Here is a 19,399-nt window from a genome sequence, read left to right as displayed (position 1 = left end):
TTCATCATTATGTCAGGGATGTCAGAGAGGAAAAAAAGTTTCGCCAAGTTTCGAAATTATGTGTGAAGTTTGTTGGAAGTCGCCACGTGCTGCCTTTCACAAATGCTCGGTGAATATATTCTCGATAATTTGCGCGCCATGAAATTGTGCTGCCTTAGACGAGTACGCAGTTTTTAACTTTCAACGCCCGACTTATTGCGTAAACCTATGCCTTTAAATGAAGGACGGAAGGAGGATTGCATTTAATGTGCCATCGATGTTGAGGTTGGTTTGTGGGGGGTTAAAGGGACCAGACTACTTAGGTCATCGGTCCCTTGTTCCACGACCATAATAATACACGAAGAAAAGTCCAACAAGCAATAAACACATAACGGAGACGACAAGGGACGACACAGTACAAGAAAGACATAGACGAAGACCAGAGAAAAGAGATTAAAAGACACACAGAGTGCGACGGTCATTGGCCGACCATGAAAATAAAACTGGAAAGGCCAACAACCAAGGGACACATTAAAACACCACAAACTAAAACCCCAGGCCAAAAGCCACAGTCGACACTAAAAAAAAAATGAAAAGGGACTCTCATATTGAATGATAAAAACCCCCTGCTCGAATAAAACGGAGAACTAAGTCAGCCATAGTAGAGTCATCGGTTAAAAGAGCAGGGAGTGTATCAGGCAGCGCGAACGTCTGCCTGAGGGCAGTTAAAAGTGGGCAGTCTAGTAAGACGTGTACCACGGTCAGGGCCAATCCGCAGCGACAGAGAGGCGGGTCGTCACGGCACAAGAGATACGCGTGCGTGAGCCGGGTATGTCCTATGCGGAGCCGGCAGAGGACGACAGCGTCCTTGCGAGACCCCCGCATGGAGGAGCGCCACACACTGGTTGTCTCCTTGACTGCCCGAAGTTTGTTGGGAGAGGGCAGGGTGCGCCACTCATCACGCCGCAATACGGATCGGACGTCACTCTCTAAAAGACCGATCTCCATGGCCGGGGAACTGACCGCCTGTTTCGCCAGTTCGTCAACCCGCTCGTTACCCGGGATGCCGACGTGACCCGGGGACCAAACAAAGGTGACAGAGCGGCCGCAACGGACGAGAGTATGGAGGGACTCCTGGATGGCCATCACCAGACGGGAACGAGGGAAACACTGGTCAAGAGCTCGTAAACCGCTCAGGGAGTCACTACAGATGACAAAGGACTCACCTGAGCGGGAGCGGAGAAACTCTAGGGCACGATAGATGGCAACCAACTCGGCAGTGTATACACTGGAGCCAGCTGCCAATGATCGTTGCTCACAATAATCCGTAGAGTGAGAGCGTAACCAGTGTGACCAGAGACCACCGAACCGTCGGTGTAGGCCACCACCGCGTTCGGAAACTCGGCCAGGATGGAAAGAAAGCGGCGGCGGAGGGCCTCCGGAGGCACTGAGACCTTCGGACCCTGTGCCAAGTCGAGCCGAAGGCACGGTCGGGGCACACTCCACGGGGGCAGACGGAGATTGGCCCGGAAAACAGGCGGCAGAGGAAAAAAGTCAAGGCCACGGAGAAGGTCCCGGAGGCGAACCGCAATGGGACACCCTGACCGGGGCCGCCTGTCTGGAACATGGACGATCGAGCGCGGGAACAGGAGACGGTAGTTTGGATGCCCTGGCATGCTATAAACGTGCGCGGCATAGGCGGCCAGAAGGCGGTCACGCCGGAACCGCAATGGAGGGACACCAGCCTCCACAAGTATGCTGTCGACGGGGCTTGTCCGGAACGCCCCGTGGCGAGGCGGATCCTGCAGTGGTGTATGGGATCCAGCAATCGCAATGCTGAAGGCGAGGCAGAACCGTACGCCACACACCCATAATCAAGGCGGGACTGGATCAGCGCTTGATATAGGTGGAGGAGGGTGGACCGGTCGGCACCCCACCTGGTGTGGCTTAAGCAACGGAGAGCGTTTAAGTGCCGCCAGCATGTTTGCTTCAGCTGCCTAATATGGGGCAGCCAAGTCAACCGGGTATCGAACACCAGTCCCAAGAACCGATGCGTCGCGACCACAGCAAGAGGTTCACCATCAAGGTAAAGGCGCGGCTCAGGGTGAACCGTGCGACGCCGGCAGAAATGCATAACGCAGGTCTTCGCGGCCGAAAACTGGAAGCCGTGCGCTACAGCCCATGACTGCGCCTTGCGGATGGCATCTTGCAGCTGCCGTTCAGCAGCGGCGATGCCACTGGAGCTGTAATATAGGCAGAAGTCGTCCGCATATAAAGAAGCCTCGACGGACGACCCCACCGCCTCAAGGAGCCCATTGATGGCAATTAAAAACAGGGACACACTGAGGACAGACCCCTGTGGGACCCCGTTCTCCTGGACCCGGGAGGAACTATGCGACGCAGCTACTTGCACGCGGAAGGAACGATACGAAAGAAAATTCTGAATAAAAATCGGGAGCGGGCCCCTAAGGCCCCACCCATGAAGTGTGGCCAGGATGTGATGGCGCCAAGTCGTATCGTATGCCTTCCGCATGTCGAAGAAGACGGCAACCAGATGTTGGCGGCGTGCAAAGGCTGTACGGATGGCAGACTCCAGGGAGACCAGATTATCGACGGCAGAGCGGCCTTTACGGAACCCACCCTGAGACGGAGCCAGAAGGCCCCGAGACTCGAGGAGCCAACTCAACCTCCAGCTCACCATACGTTCCAGCAACTTGCAAGGAACGTTGGTGAGGCTTATGGGGCGATAGCTGTCCACCTCCAGCGGGTTCTTGCCAGGTTTCAATACGGGGAGGACTATGCTTTCCCGCCATTGAGACGGGAAAACACCCTCGACCCAGACGCGATTGAAAAGATCTAGGAGGCGTCGCTGGCAAGGCACTGAGAGGTGTTTCAGCATCTGGCTGTGAATGCGGTCTGGTCCAGGAGCCGTATCAGGGCAAGCAGAAAGTGCGCTCTGGAATTCCCATTCGCTGAAAGGAGCATTGTACGACTCTGCGTGGCGCGTGTGAAAGGAAAGCCTCCGACTTTCCAACCGCTCTTTCCGGGAGCGGAAGGCCAACGGGTAGTTCGTTGACGCGGAACACAGCAAAATGCTCTGCTAACCGGTCCGCAATCGTGTCGGAGTCGGTGCACACTGCTCCATTCAGCGAAAGCCCAGGGACAGAGACAGGTGGCCGATAGCCTTGGAGTCGCCGAATCTGGGCCCAAACCTGCGATGCAGAGGTACGGACGCCAATGGTGGAAACATAACGTTCCCAACACTCCTGCTTCCGTTGGCGAATAAGGCGTCGGGCTCGGGCGCGGAACTGTTTAAAAGCAATGAGGGTCTCCAACGACGGGTGCCGCTTATGGCGCTGAAGAGCCCGCCGGCGATCTCGAATCGCCTCTGCGATCTCGGGCGACCACCACGGCACAGTCCTCCGCCGAGGTGACCCGGATGTACAGGGAATCGCAGATGCCGCCGCAGAAACGATGCTGGTGGTGACCGACTGAACCACCGCATCAATCGGATCAGTGGAAGGAGGTGCGATCACTGCGACAGATGTAAATAAGTCCCAATCAGCCTTATTCAGAGCCCATCTGGAGGGGCGTTCAGAAGAGTGACGCTGTGGCAGTGACAGAAAGATGGGGAAATGGTCACTACCACGTAAGTCGTCATGGACCCTCCAGTGGATGGGTGGTGAAAGTCCGGGGCTGCAAATAGAAAGGTCAATGGCCGAAAACGAGCCATGGACCGCACTAAAGTGGGTCGCCTCTCCCGTGTTTAAAAGGCAGAGGTCAAGCTGTGATAGAAGAGTCTCGACATCTCTGCCCCGGCCAGTAATCGCGGCGCTACCCCACAAGGGGTTATGGGCGTTAAAGTCGCCCAGCAACACAAAGGGAGGCGGCAGTTGTCCTATCAATGCAGCCAACACATGACGAGAGACATCAACATCCGGCGGAAGGTACAAACTGCAGACAGTAATAGGCTGAGGCGTCCACATCCTTACAGCGACAGCCTCTAAGGGTGTATGAAGAGGCACACACTCGCTGTAGATAGAGTTAAGGACGTAGACGCAGACTCCACCAGACACCCTCTCATAAGCTGCCCGGTTCTTATAATAACCCCGATACCCTCGTAGGGCAGGGGTCCGCATTGCCAGAAACCACGTTTCCTGGAGGGCAATGCAGAAGAAAGGGTGACTGCTGACGAGTTGGCGGAGCTCAGCAAGGTGGTGGAAAAAACCGCTGCAGTTCCACTGGAGAATCACTTTGTCCATGGGCGAAATAGGCGTGAAGGGACCGAGGAGGCAGATCACGTCACTGGGTCACCTGCTGTCACCGATCGAGGACCAGTACAATCGGCGTCCTTGGCGTCTGAGGGTATGGCGAGATCCAGGTCCTCAGCGGACGCCAGGATCTCCACCTCATCCCCAGACGCAGAGCCTGTATGGAGCGGTGGGGTGGATGCCACCGCGCGTTCCTTGGCCTTAGAGGCCTTCTTCTTCTTCGTCTTCTCTCTCTGCTCCTTGGGCTTTACTAGCTGGGAGGGCTCCACCGAGTCAGTCTCCGGGACGGAGGAGGAGCGGGAAGCCCTGCGACCAGCCGCTGGCCTGCTTTTCAGCCATTGGCTGACGTCACCCTTCCCAGAGGTGGAAACCTGGGAAGGGAGGGACCCGAGGGATCCCTTGCGAGAGAGAGTCGCCGAAGAAGTCGGACGCTTCTCCGGCTTAGAGTTGGGGACTTGTGTCCCCGATGGTTGGGGGGTCGTTGCTCCTGAGGTAGATGGTGCAGGAGCAACAGATGGGGAAGTGCCCCCCACCATCAAGGGGGCAGGTGTAGTATTCCGGCTCAGAGTGTTCAGTGGAATCGGTGCAGCAGATGACAAAACTACTGTTTTGGCAGCGGTGGCATAGGAGCTGGTCAGAGCCACAGGATGTAGCCTCTCGTATTTCCGCTTAGCCTCAGTATAGGTCATGCGGTCCAGGGCCTTATATTCCATGATCCTTCGTTCTTTCAGTAGGACCTTGCAGTCTGGCGAGCAAGAGGAATGGTGTTCGCCGCAGTTCACACATATGGGAGGCGGCGCACAAGCAGTATTAGGATGTGAAGGGCGTCCACAATCTCTGCATGTCATGCTGGAAGTACACCGAGATGACATGTGGCCGAACTTCCAGCATTTGAAACACCTCATCGGGGGAGGGATATAGGGCTTCATATCACATCGGTAGACCATCACCTTGACCTTTTCGGGTAGGACGTCACCCTCGAAGGCCAAGATGAAGGCACCGGTGGCTACCTGATTATCCCTCGGACCCCGATGGACGCGCCGGACGAAGTGAACACCCCGCCGTTCTAAATTGGCGCGTAGCTCGTCGTCTGACTGCAAGAGTAGGTCCCTATGGAATATAATGCCCTGGACCATGTTCAGACTCTTATGGGGTGTGATCGTGACGGAAACATCCCCCAACTTGTCACAAGCGAGTAACCGCCGTGACTGTGCAGAGGATGCCGTTTTGATCAATACTGCCCCAGAGCGCATTTTGGACAAGCCCTCCACCTCCCCAAACTTGTCCTCCAAGTGCTCGACAAAAAACTGAGGCTTGGTCGCCATAAACGATTCCCCATCGACTCGTGTACAGACTAAATAGCGAGGTGAATAAGGTTCGCTGCCAACCATAGCCTTTCGTTCCTCCCATGGTGTGGCCAGGGAGGGGAACGATTGTGGATCATATGCCTGAGCGTTGTATTGAGGCCGAGAACGCTTAGAGACTGCTGGCGGCTGGCCGCCAGCAAGAGATGATGTACCACGCTTCATCGCGGGTCATCCGCCCTGATGCCACCTACTCCGACCAAGGGCCCTCCCCACGGGCGCCACCCAGCCTCAGCAACGACCACCTGGCGGGATGGCCATTGCCGGGAGTCCCGATGCCCCAAGGAGACAGGCATCTACTCCTTGGCATACGCGGGGAGTTAACGGCGCAGGCATCAGTAGAGCGATCCCTGTGTTGTCAGGGGGCTACAACCGACAGGGTACATGGCGGCCCCACCACAACGGACTGGCTACCATGCTGGATTTCAGGCGAAATGTAGCCCATGATCGTCATTGGCGCATAAAGCGACACAGCAGAGCAGACTGCAAAAACCGCACCCAAGAACAAAGCCACGCCCTAGAGATGGTGAGTGGGCGGGACAGCTATGCGACGACGACCAACCAAGCTAGAGATGGTAATGAGCGATGGACACATTGCACCTTGTAAGGCGCCCTTCCCCAATCAGCTCGCTCTTCGGAAGAATTTAGAAGATGGAGGTCAAACCCAGTAGGGGACCATCACATAAGGCCGAAACGTTTGAGACTCCTTTTAGTCGCCTCTTACGACAGGCAGGAATACCGTGGGCCTATTCTTACCCCCGAACCAACAGGGGGCCATCGATGTTGAGGTCATTAGAAACGGAGCAGGAGTTGGCACTGCGTCAGGGAAGGGTAAAAGAAGTCCGCCGTTCCCTTTAAAAGGAACCATCCCAGCATTTGCTTGGAGCGATTCAGGAAAGTTACGGAAAACGTATCAGGATGGCCGGATGCGGATTTAAACGTCATCCTCCCGAATGCGAGTCTAGTGTACTAGTTGACAGCTCGTCGTGTAGAAGCTAGCGTTGCTGGTGGTGGGATTCCGGGTTCGATTCACGGCTGGGTTGCTTTCTCCGCCCGGGAAGTAGGTGTCTGTGGTGTCATCATTTCATCATCATCCGTGAAGGTGGCGAAACTGGACTGTGTAAAGGTTGGGGCTTTGTACAGGCGCTGATAACCGTGCAGTTAAGCGCCCCAAAAACCAAACATCATCATCATCATCATCATACCATGGAATAACCACTGCGGCAGCTCGTTCGGAATACATTTAAATGAGCAGATTAAGTCAGCATTTTTAGTATATACATTGACTTCGTTCTTCATAAATGAAAGCAGGAACTACGACAAGACAAAGGAATTGGGATAACGAATGAGAAATACCTGATTGTGCTTCTGTTTGTAGATGACATGATTCAAGTTCACGAAATGACCTCCAAAGATCTATGTACCACCTGAACGAAATATGCAATGAATACAACTTTAAAATTTCTAGTAATAAAACGGAAATAAGTGCACTCCGAGGAAAATACTCAGTCAGTTTAAAACTAGTTTTGGATAATCCTGCTTTAGAACTGGTCTCTTAATCTTTCATTTAGGCTACGCTGTAAGATCTGATTTTTACTCTGATACTTAAAATAAATTACACAAATTCTAAGCTGTCTGTGACACTATTATCTGAATATTGGGCAATAAAGTACAAAAAGATTGTCCCGAAATTCTATAACGTGGTCGCGGTTCCTGTATTATGCTATGAAAGCGAAAACATGGTTAAAAAAAAAGCAAAAAAAATCACACGGCAGAGATGAGGTTCCTACGAAATTCGAAGAGCTGCACAACAAGAAATGATTAGGAATGAAGTTACTAGAGAAAAATTAAGTATTTTCAAAAGAAACTAAAAAATTCAAAAATATCGTGAAGACTGGTGAGAATGCTACGTCCCAGACTTCCCCAAAATATTCTGAACTACAAGCGGAATGGAAGACGTGATATTCAAAGGCCTCGGACGTGGGAGCAATTTCGTTTGAGAGACTATCCCGCGCGGCGACTACTGAAGTACTTATACATTATAGAATTCTTAAGTTATACAACCAAAATAAGTAAGTTTTAATGTAGTTTACGTTCACTGATGCAAAAAAAAATTTCTTGCTTTTTAAAGTGGGCTATGTTCTTTCTAAGGGTTCAAACTGGCTCCATGACAAATTTGAACAATATCTGTTAAGCTGTTTGGACTCTAAAACGAAACAGACTGTGTTACAAAGTAGAAAAGCAACTGAGAGAAAGAAGCGGCGTCGGTTTCTGCAGGAGGCGGCCATCATTTTGTAGGACAATGTTCGGGCACGCTCGGTTCAAGTCGTGACTGATTTGATCGGTATATAGGGATGGGGAGCGCCGCATCACGCACCACACTCATCTACATCTATATTTATACTCCGCAAGCCACCCAAAGGTGTGTGGCGGAAGGCACTTTACGTGCCACTGTCATTACCTCCCTTTCCTGTTCCAGTCGCGTATGGTTCGCGGGAGGAAAGACTGTCTGAAAGCCTCCGTGCGGTCTCTAATCTCTCTAATTTTACATTCGTGAACTCCTCGGGAGGTATAAGTAGGGGGAAGCAATATATTCGATACCTCATCCAGAAACGCACCCTCTCGAAATCTGGCGAGCAAGCTACACCGCGATGAAGAGCGGCTCTCTTGCAGAGTCTGGCACTTGAGTTTGTCAAACATCTCCGTAACGCTATCACGGTTACCAAATAACCCTGTGACGAAACGCGCCGCTCTTCTTTGAATCTTCTCTATCTCCTCCGCAAACCCGATCTGGTACGGATCCCACACTGATGAGCAATACTCAAGTATAGGTCGAACGAGTGTTTTTGAAGCCACCTCCTTTGTTGATGAACTACAGTTTCTAAGGACTCTCCCAATGGATCTCAACGTGGTACGCGCCTTACCAACAGTTAATTTTATATGATCATTCCACTTCAAATCGTTCCGCACGCATACTCCGAGATATTTTACAGAAGTAACTGCTACCAGTGTTTGATCCGCTATCATATAATCATACAATAAAGGATCCTTCTTTCTATGTATTCGCAATACATTACATTTGTATATGTTAAGGGTCAGTTTCCACTCCCTGCACCAATGGCCTATCCGCTGCAGATCTTCCGGCATTTCGCTACAATTTTCTAATGCTGCAACTTCTGTGTATGCTACAGAATCATCCGCGAAAAACCGCATGGAACTTCCGACACTATCTACTACCTCATTTATATATATTGTGAAAAGTAATGGTCCCATAACACTCCCCTGTGGCACGCCAGAGATTATTTTAACGTCTGTAGACGTCTCTCCAGTGATAACAACATGCTGTGTTCTGTTTGTTAAAACTCTTCAATCCAACCAGAGAGCTGATCTGATATTCCGTGGGCTCTTACTTTATTTATCAGGCGACAGTGCGGAACTGTATCGAACGCCTTCCGGAAGTCGAGAAAAATAGCATCTACCTGGGAGCCTGTATCTAATATTTTCTGGGTCTCATGAACAAATAAAGTGAGTTGGGTCTCACACGATGGATGTTTCCGGAATCCATGTTGATTCCTACAGAGTAGATTCTGGGTTTCCAAAAACTACATGATACTCGAGCAAAAAACATGTTCTAAAATTCTACAACAGATCGACGTCAGAGATATAGGTCTATAGTTTTGCGCATCTGCTCTACGACCCTTCTTGAAGACTCGGACTACCTGTGCTCTTTTCCAATCATTTGGAGCCTTCCGTTCCCCTAGAGACTTGCGGTACACGGCTGTTAAAAGGGAGGGCAAGTTCTTTCGCGTACTGTGTAGAATCGAATTGGTACCCCGTCAGGTTCAGTGGACTTTCCTCTGTTGAGTGATTCCAGTTGCTTTTCTACTCCTTGGACACTTATTTCGATGTCAGCCATTTTCTCGTTTGTGCTAGGATTTAGAGAAGGAACTGCAGTGCGGTCTTCCTCTATGAAACATCTTTGGAAAAATGTGTTTAGTATTTCAGCTTTACGCCTGTCATCCTCTGTTTCAATGCCATCATCACCCCGGAGTGTCTGGACATGCTGTTTCCAACCACTTACTGATTTAACGTGAGACCAGAACTTTCTAGGATATTCTGTCAAGTCGGTACATAGAATTTTACTTTCGAATTCACTGAACGCTTCACGCATAGCCCTCCTTACGCTAAGTTTGACATCGTTTAGCTTCTGTTTGTCTGAGAGGTTTTGGCTGCGTTTATACTTGGAGTGAAGCTGTCTTTGCTTTCGCAGTAGTTTCCTAACTTTGTTGTTGAACCACGGTGGGTTTATCCCGTCCCTCACAGTTTTACTCTACACGTACCTGTATAAAACGCATTTTACGATTGCCTTGAACTTTTTCCATAAATACTGAACATTGTCAGTGTCAGAACAGAAATTTTCGTTTTGATCTGTTAGGTAGACTGAAATCTGCCTTCTATTACCCTTGCTAAACACGTAAGCCTTCCTCCCTCTTTTTATATTCCTATTAACTTCCATATTCAGGGATGTTGCAACAGCCTTATGATCACTAATCCCTGTTCTGCACATACAGAGTCGAAAAGTTCGGGTCTGTTTGTTATCAGTAGGTCCAAGATGTTATCTCCACGAGTCGGTTCTCTGTTTAATTGCCTGAGGTAATTTTCGGATAGCGCACTCAGTATAATGTCACTCGACGCTCTGTCCCTACGACCCATCCTAAACATCTGAGTGTCCCAGTCTATATCTGGTAAATTGAAATCTCTACCTAAGACTATAACATGCTGAGAAAATTGATTTGAAATGTATTCCAAATTTTCTCTCAGTTGTTCTGCCACTAATGCAGCTGGGTCGGGAGGTCAGTAAAAGGAGCCAATTATTAACCTAGCTCGGCTGTTGCGTGTAACCTCCACCCATAATAATTCACAGGAACTATCCACTTCTACTTAACTACAGGATAAACTTCTACTAACAGCGACTAACTCTCCACCACCGGTTGCATGCAATCTATCATTTCTATCTGTCTGTACCTTTGTAAAAATTTCGGCAGAATTTCTCTCTGGTTTCAGCCAGCTTTCTGTACCTATAACGATTTCAGCTTCGGTACTTTCTATCAGCGCTTGAAGTTCCGGTACTTTACCAACGCAGCTTCGACAGTTTACCATTACAATACCGATTGCTGCTTGGTCCCCGCATGTCCTGCTTTGCCCCGAACTCGTTGAAGCTGCCGCCCTTTCTGTACTTGCCCAATGCCATCTAACCTAAAAAACCGCCCAGCTCACGCCACACAACCCCTGCTACCCGTGTAGCCGCTTGTTGCGTGTAGTGGACTCCTGACCTATCCAGCGGAACCCGAAACCCCACCACCCTATGGCTCAAGTCGAGGAATCTGCAGCCCACACGGTCGCAGAACAATCTCAGCCTCTGATTCAGACCCTTTACTCAGCTCTTTACCAAAGGCCCGCAGTCAGTCCTGTCGACGATGCTACAGATGGTGAGCGGTGAGCTCTGCTTTCATCCGGCTAGCGAGACTGGCAGTCTTCACCAAATCAGATAGCCAGGGAGGGTTTCCTCCGATCCATAGCGACACACATCATTGGTGCCGACATGAGCGACCACCTGCAAATGGGTGCAACCTGTACCCTTCATGGCATCCGGAAGGACCCTTTTTCACATCTGGAATGACTCACCCCGGTATGCACACGGATTGCACATTGGTTTTCTTCCCCTCTCTTCCCCTCTCTGCCCCATTACGCGCCTGACGTTGGAGCTCCCAACTACCAGTAAGACCACCCTCTGCGACTGCTCGGATCTTGCAGACTGAGGGGCAACACCTGGAACAGGACAAGCAGCCACGTCAGGCCGAAGATCAGTATCGGCCTGAGACAGACCCGGACTTGCGCCCTTCTGAGCTCAGCTTGATTCCTGACGTGAAGGTAGCGTTCTCGCTTTCCGCGTCTGGGTTCCCGGGTTCGATCACGGCGGGGTCAGGGGTTTTGTCTGCCTCGTGATGGCTGGGTGTTGTGTGATGTCCTTAGGTTAGTTAGGTTTACGTAGTTCTAAGTTCTAGGAGACTGATGACCATAGATGTTAAGACCCATAGTGCTCAGAGCCATTTGAACCATTTGTCGAACTTTGGGGTATTCGGTTCGGAGCTGTTATGGAGATACGTCAGACAATAGACCGCTCCATTCGAACTACCTAATCAACTGGCGTAGTTAGGGGTATCTTGCTCTTTCGACATCACTGGCGATGGCTTATATACATGAGCTGTTCAAAAAATATCCGACCTTTTTTAATTGTTGAAATCAACAATGGTATCAGGGCGCGCATGGGCTCATGTTTTCAGGCATATTTAGCACACATACCTGATTTTCTCCACTACTTCGGAACACTTGCAAGTCGTACACGTTGGATTTAGTATTCTGAGCAAAATGACGTCTTTACATCACATTTGGCTCCAAGCTTGGCGATTCTCAAGTTGAAACCATCGTGTGTTTGTGGACAAAGTAATGGGTACTGCAGGGCTAAAGGAGTGGTACAACCATTTCAAAGGTAGCCGCTAATCAATGAAGACAGAAGCCAGTTAAGGTACGCCCGCAATATCAACAAATCAGGTCGTTACTGATCCCGCAATATTGCTGGTGAAGCAGAATGGACTAATCACTATGAGAGAAGTTGCAGTCTAATCTAAAAGCCGTAAAGTCAACTAAATAACAAGGTATTACAATAACTAACGTCCGCCCCCGGTAGCTGAGTGGTCAGCACGACAGACTGTCAATCCTAAGATTCCTTCGATTCCCGGCTGGGTCGGAGATTTTCTCCGCCCAGGGACTGGGTGTTGTGTTGTACTAATCATCATTTCATCCCCATCGACGCGCAAGTCGCCGAAGTGGCGTCAAATCGAAAGACTTGCACCAGGCGAACGGTCTACCCGATGGGAGGCCCTCGTCACACGCCATTATTATTATACAATAACGAACAACTTAAATTGGAAAGAACACATAGAAAATGTTGCGGTTAAGGCTAACCAAAGACTGCGTTTTATTGGCACAACACTTAGAAAACGTAACAGACCTAGAAAGGACACTGCCTACACTACGCTTGTCCGTCCTCTTTTAGAATACTGCTGGGAAATGTGGGATCCTTACAAGATAGGACTGACGGAGTAGATCTAAAAAGTCCAATGAAAGGCAGCACGTCCTCCTATTATCGCGAAATATGAGAGAGTGTGTCACACAAATGATACAGGATTTTGGCTGGACATCATTAAAAGAAAAGCGTTTTTCTTTGCGACGGAATCTTCTCACGAAATTCCAATCACCAACTTTTTCCTCCGAATGCGAAAATATTTTGTTGACACCGACCTACGTAGGGAGAAACGACCACAACGATAAAATAAGGGAAGTCAGAGCTCGTATGGAAAGACACAGGTGATCATTCTTTCCGGGTGCTATGCGAGATTGGAATAATAGAGACTTGTGAAGGTGGTTCGATGAACAATCTGCCAGGCACTTAAATGTGATTTGCAGAGTATCCATGTAGATGCAAGTATAGGTGGTCACATTTTTATTATCCCCTGTATGTGCATATCGCTTCACACGGACTTTGTTACCTCTATGTCGATATCTGCATCATTTTCGAAATATGTGAGCTTACTTATATTATCTGTAATGTTAATATACAACATGAACAGTAAGGCTACCAACACACTCCCTCTGGCACAAGTGGTTACATTTACACGTATAGATGAACTCTTCATTCAGGATGAGATGATGTGTCCTCCCTACAAAAATATTTTATTGGCCGTACTCTATACGGTGCAGGCAAACGGTCAACTACAATTGCTGTTTACTGTGCGGTAACCTCTAGCGTATCAGAAGCAGTTTAGGAACATTTTTTCAAATGAGTATACGCACTCGTATTTCGGCAGGTGCACAGTTTTGCCATTTCAATTTTTGCACGTTCCCCAGATACCTTTTCGAAAATTTCGAGCAAAACAAATAGAAATCTTTATTACATCATGAAACAATGAAGAAGCAAATTCGGATTTGTTCGCAAGCCCGAAGCAAAATCTAGTACAAGAATCATTGATTTTAACAAAGTAGCTGTCGATAGGTTTTTTTCGTTGCTAACAAATGTAACTGACAATCACAAACTAATGACTTCTCAAATAACTAATTGTGATGGAACAGGCGTCTCGGTTAATGCTAAAAACCAATCGAACATCGCAGCTTGCAAAGGGAACCGTCCAGTGCGATCGTTAACCTCTGCAAAAAGGGGCGAAACTGCAACCAGCCTCATTAGTACTTCAGCAAGCGGAGCTGACATTCCTCCTACGATTATTTTTCCACGAAAGAAGAAGCAGAAAGAATTTGAGTTAGGACTGGCAGCAGGAGGTTGCGCTGAGGTCCACAGCACCGCATGGATGGCCACAGAGTCATTCTTTGTATGGTTTCCACAATTTGTGGTATTTTCTAAGGCATCAAAGCACGTCCCAGTTCTCCTTATATCAGATGGCCACTCAGCTCATACCACGAACAATGACGTTATGGACAACGCGAGGGAGAGTGGCGTTTCTTCACCACCACATTGCTCTCACAGACTTCAGCCGCTTGATGTTTGTTTTATAAATCCTCGTTATAGTGATCAGCTTCGAAAATGGCTGCGAAGCCACGCAGGGAAAGTCGTAACTGTCTTTCAAATTTCAACGCTTTTTGGTTCAGCTTTCGTCTAAAGCGCAAAAATGAAAACCGCTATTAAAGGTTTCGAAGCTACTGCAATATGGCCCACGGACCCATCCATATTCACGACGCACACTTCCTCCCGGCACACACAACTGACAGCGGACGTGATAGGCCGTCAGATAAAGGGGTTATTATATCTGAACAATTGTAATTGCCTCCACCTAGCACACCAGCTGAAAAAGACGACTCAAACGGGCTGGATAATCAAGCGGACGAGGTTTCAGCTATTTGTTACAATGAACTGCCGCCTAAGAATAACAAAGTTATTGGGGCTAATTGTTCTAATCTTGGGTGCTCTTGGATGACAACTGACAACACAACCTCCTCATTTCATATTTCACCTGAGATTCTGATTTTCTTGTCAAAAGTTAACGAAAGCAAGAAAAGAGCGAGACTGAAAATGGGGAAGAACGTTGTTTTAACTGATTCGCCGTACAAAAAAAGAGTTAAAAGTCATTAATGGGAGAAACAGAAAAAAGAACTTTGACAAAGAAGAAAGAGCAAACAGAAAACTTTTTGCGAAAGAGAATAAAGTTAAGAACTCAAAAAAGAGAGAAAGAATCTGAAGGTAAATGGAAAAAAGGAGAGAGAATACAATACTAACGAGAGTGATTACGAGGAAAGTTCTGACTGTCAATGTGTATATTGTGGTGGGTTATATTCAAAATCAGTTGGAGGTTGGGTAGCTTGTTCCACGTGCAAAAAATGGACACACGATTCTTGTGCAGGAATAGATAGCGAAGATGATGAGTGTCTCCCCGTGTGTGAATTTTGTAAACAGCCTCAAGAAAAGGATACGATACATGAAAACTGTAGTTTGACATTAATACTCACTTTGAACTAAAAAAAATTCCGAGCAAGCCAATATTTTCTGCATTTCCGATAATTTTATACGTTTTTGTAATCACTTGTATTTACCACCCCATACTACCGCGTGCAAATGATATAAATTTCTGTTTTTGAGTCAGAAAATATTGTTGTTTTATTTTATGGCAATGTTCTTGTATTTTTCTGATTAATACATCATAATGTGTTCATATAAAAATTTGTAGCTCTCTTATTTATCAATTTTGTACATTTAATCAAAGTTTTCAACTGTGTACCCCATTATACCTTGGATACCCCAACGTGTCGGATAAGAAAGATAAAAATACAATCACTACTCGTTTCTTCAACGACAATTTAAGCTGTGTTCAGTGGTTCCTCCCAGAGTTCATCACGATATATTCCGAAAAAAAATCATAGTTAACGAACATTATAAATTGTTCTAGAAACGAAGGCAATCACAGTTAACATTTAATAAGGCCACTGGTATCCTTCGAAATGCAACTAATCAACGTCATGCAGAACGTCATGGGTCACAGTGGATGGGTGGAATCGAAATATGACATTTACCCACGATCGCTTCTTTTTGTCAATTTGTGCCATTAATTTCTCTGCTCCCTTATCTGATTTCGTATCTCCCCTTCAGCTATTCGATCAAAGCTTTTTTAGCATTCTTCTACACCACCACATTTCGGAAGTTTCTAGTCGTCTCCTGTTTGGGGAACCAGGCATGTTAACTACTGATTCGCAATATATTTATTCCGAAAGGCAAAAGGAACCCCGAAAACAATTAAAATAATTTTGTTTATTGGTGATTGTACCAGTTTTATTTACACTTAGTGCGAATATGAAAGTATTTTAGTCCAAATCCTTATTTGAAGGTCCTAAATGTCGGTTTAAATGGCTGCTTGCTATGTAAGACATGCCCACTTGTTTCTCTGTGCCATCTCTTCTTTGAGACGATAAGCCTAGGGACATTTTACCCGTAGCTTTGAGCTTTCACCTATGAATACATTTTTTCTTGTCTCGTAGTCAGTTTACTATTAGCACATTAATATTGTTATTCCCTGTTGCATTTTGCCTACTCCTGCCTTGCCGCGTCTCAGGAGGCGTCTTGTCGGGTCTAGGGAGGGAATTCTCTAACCTAAAAAATACCCCATGTGCACTCCACACGTACTCCGCTACCCTCGTAGCCGCTTCCGGCGTGTAGTGCATGCCTGACCTATTCAGGGGGACCCTACATTTCTGCACCCTATTGCGGAGGTCGAGAAATTTGCACCCCAGCTCTCCGAAGAATCTTCTGAGCCTCTGGTTTAAGCCTTCCACTCGGCTCCAAACCAGAGGACCGCGATCGGTTCTGGGAACGATACTACAAATAGTTAGCTCTGATTCCACCCCGCGAGCGAGGCTTTCCGCCTTCATACAATCCGCCAACCGCCTGTACGAAATGAGGATGACCTCTGAACCCAGACGGCAGGAGTCATTGGTGCCGACATCAGCAACAATTTGCAGTCGGGTGCACCCAGTGCTCTCTATCGCCGCCAGTAGGGCCCCCTCCACATCTCGAATGAGACCCCCCGGCAAGCAGACAGAGTGAACACTGGCCTTCTTCCCCGACCTTTCCGCTATTTCCCTAAGGGGCTCCATCACCAGCCTAACGGTGGAGCTCCCAATAACTAATAAACTCCTCCCCCCGTGTGCCTGCTCGGACCTTGCTGAAGGAGCAGCCACATGTCCATTCACAGGCAGAGAGGGCGATGCCACACGGCCAGCCTCCACATTGGCCCAACTGTGCCCGGTACCCGCGAAGATGTCTCGACAGCAGGGACAGTGGGTGAAGCATCTAACACCTGAGGTGCACCATGCGACGCACCAGACTCCCCACTGCCGCTACACTCCGAGGCAGCAGCCTGAAGATGGCTGACCGCGGCCATCAACACGCTCAGCTGTTCGCGAAGAGTGGCCAGCGTCCGTACACAGCAGTCACACATCCTATCCATCCTAAGGAATCAATTTACCGAAGAGACTTAATCAACTTTTAAGTATCCAGAATGAGATTTTCACTCTGCAGCGGAGTGTGCGCTGATATGAAACTTCCTGGCAGATTAAAACTGTGTGCCCGACCGAGACTCGAACTCGGGACCTTTGCCTTTCGCGGGCAAGTGGTCGGGCACACAGTTTTAATCTGCCAGGAAGTTTCATATCAGCGCACACTCCGCTGCAGAGTGAAAATCTCATTCTGGAAACATCCCCCAGGCTGTGGCTAAGCCATGTCTCCGCAGTATCCTTTCTTTCAGGAGTGCTAGTTCTGCACGTTTCGCAGAAGAGCTTCTGTAAAGTTTGGAAGGTAGGAGACGGATACTGGCAGAAGTAAAGCTGTGAGTACCGGACGTGAGTCGTGCTTCGGTAGCTCAGTTGGTAGAGCACTTGCCCGCGAAAGGCAAAGGTCCCGAGTTCGAGTCTCGGTCGGGCACACAGTTTTAATCTGCCAGGAAGTTTCATATCAGCGCACACTCCGCTGCAGAGTGAAAATCTCATTCTGGAAACATCCCCCAGGCTGTGGCTAAGCCATGTCTCCGCAGTATCCTTTCTTTCAGGAGTGCTAGTTCTGCACGTTTCGCAGAAGAGCTTCTGTAAAGTTTGGAAGGTAGGAGACGGATACTGGCAGAAGTAAAGCTGTGAGTACCGGACGTGAGTCGTGCTTCGGTAGCTCAGTTGGTAGAGCACTTGCCCGCGAAAGGCAAAGGTCCCGAGTTCGAGTCTCGGTCGGGCACACAGTTTTAATCTGCCAGGAAGTTTCATATCAGCGCACACTCCGCTGCAGAGTGAAAATCTCATTCTGAAAACATCCCCCAGGCTGTGGCTAAGCCATGTCTCCGCAGTATCCTTTCTTTCAGGAGTGCTAGTTCTGCACGTTTCGCAGAAGAGCTTCTGTAAAGTTTGGAAGGTAGGAGACGGATACTGGCAGAAGTAAAGCTGTGAGTACCGGACGTGAGTCGTGCTTTGGTAGCTCAGTTGGTAGAGCACTTGCCCGCGAAAGGCAAAGGTCCCGAGTTCGAGTCTCGGTCGGGCACACAGTTTTAATCTGCCAGGAAGTTTCATATCAGCGCACACTCCGCTGCAGAGTGAAAATCTCATTCTGGAAACATCCCCCAGGCTGTGGCTAAGCCATGTCTCCGCAGTATCCTTTCTTTCAGGAGTGCTAGTTCTGCACGTTTCGCAGAAGAGCTTCTGTAAAGTTTGGAAGGTAGGAGACGGATACTGGCAGAAGTAAAGCTGTGAGTACCGGACGTGAGTCGTGCTTCGGTAGCTCAGTTGGTAGAGCACTTGCCCGCGAAAGGCAAAGGTCCCGAGTTCGAGTCTCGGTCGGGCACACAGTTTTAATCTGCCAGGAAGTTTCATATCAGCGCACACTCCGCTGCAGAGTGAAAATCTCATTCTGGAAACATCCCCCAGGCTGTGGCTAAGCCATGTCTCCGCAGTATCCTTTCTTTCAGGAGTGCTAGTTCTGCACGTTTCGCAGAAGAGCTTCTGTAAAGTTTGGAAGGTAGGAGACGGATACTGGCAGATGTAAAGCTGTGAGTACCGGACGTGAGTCGTGCTTCGGTAGCTCAGTTGGTAGAGCACTTGCCCGCGAAAGGCAAAGGTCCCGAGTTCGAGTCTCGGTCGGGCACACAGTTTTAATCTGCCAGGAAGTTTCAACTTTTAAGTAGACTGCTAATTCACTAAAGGTGGCTGATTACTGACTAAACTGTGATTGCTAACGACTTCTTGTAGAAAACAATGAAAATAGTACTACCTGTCTCTGGACTGTATTCAAAACAAACACTAGCATTACTGGCACTATGGCTGACTACAAGGACTCTCTCTGACTGTATTCAAAACAAACACGAAATCTATGTAACTGTATTACTAGCACTCGACAATTAAAGCTTCCTAAAAGCAAAAACACACGGAAGAAGAAGTGACAAGTAAGAAAAATACAGTTAATACTTAAATTAAGGTAGCTCGCTGAACAGCAGACGTGAAGCAGACGGCGGTTAGGGCGACACTTGAACTTACAACATAAAAGTAATAACAGATAAAAATACATGTTCATGAACCTGAGAGAAAATCAGTCCATAAGTTTAAGCAAACGCTATCAGCAGTACAATGAGAATCAGCTTAATTTTTCAATTAACTCCTTGACAGGATAAAAGGAGTGACCCATGAGGAAAC

This window comes from Schistocerca gregaria, unplaced genomic scaffold, assembly GCF_023897955.1.
Source record: "Schistocerca gregaria isolate iqSchGreg1 unplaced genomic scaffold, iqSchGreg1.2 ptg000256l, whole genome shotgun sequence".
NCBI lineage: Eukaryota > Metazoa > Arthropoda > Insecta > Orthoptera > Acrididae > Schistocerca > Schistocerca gregaria.
This window is presented reverse-complemented; position numbering follows the sequence as displayed.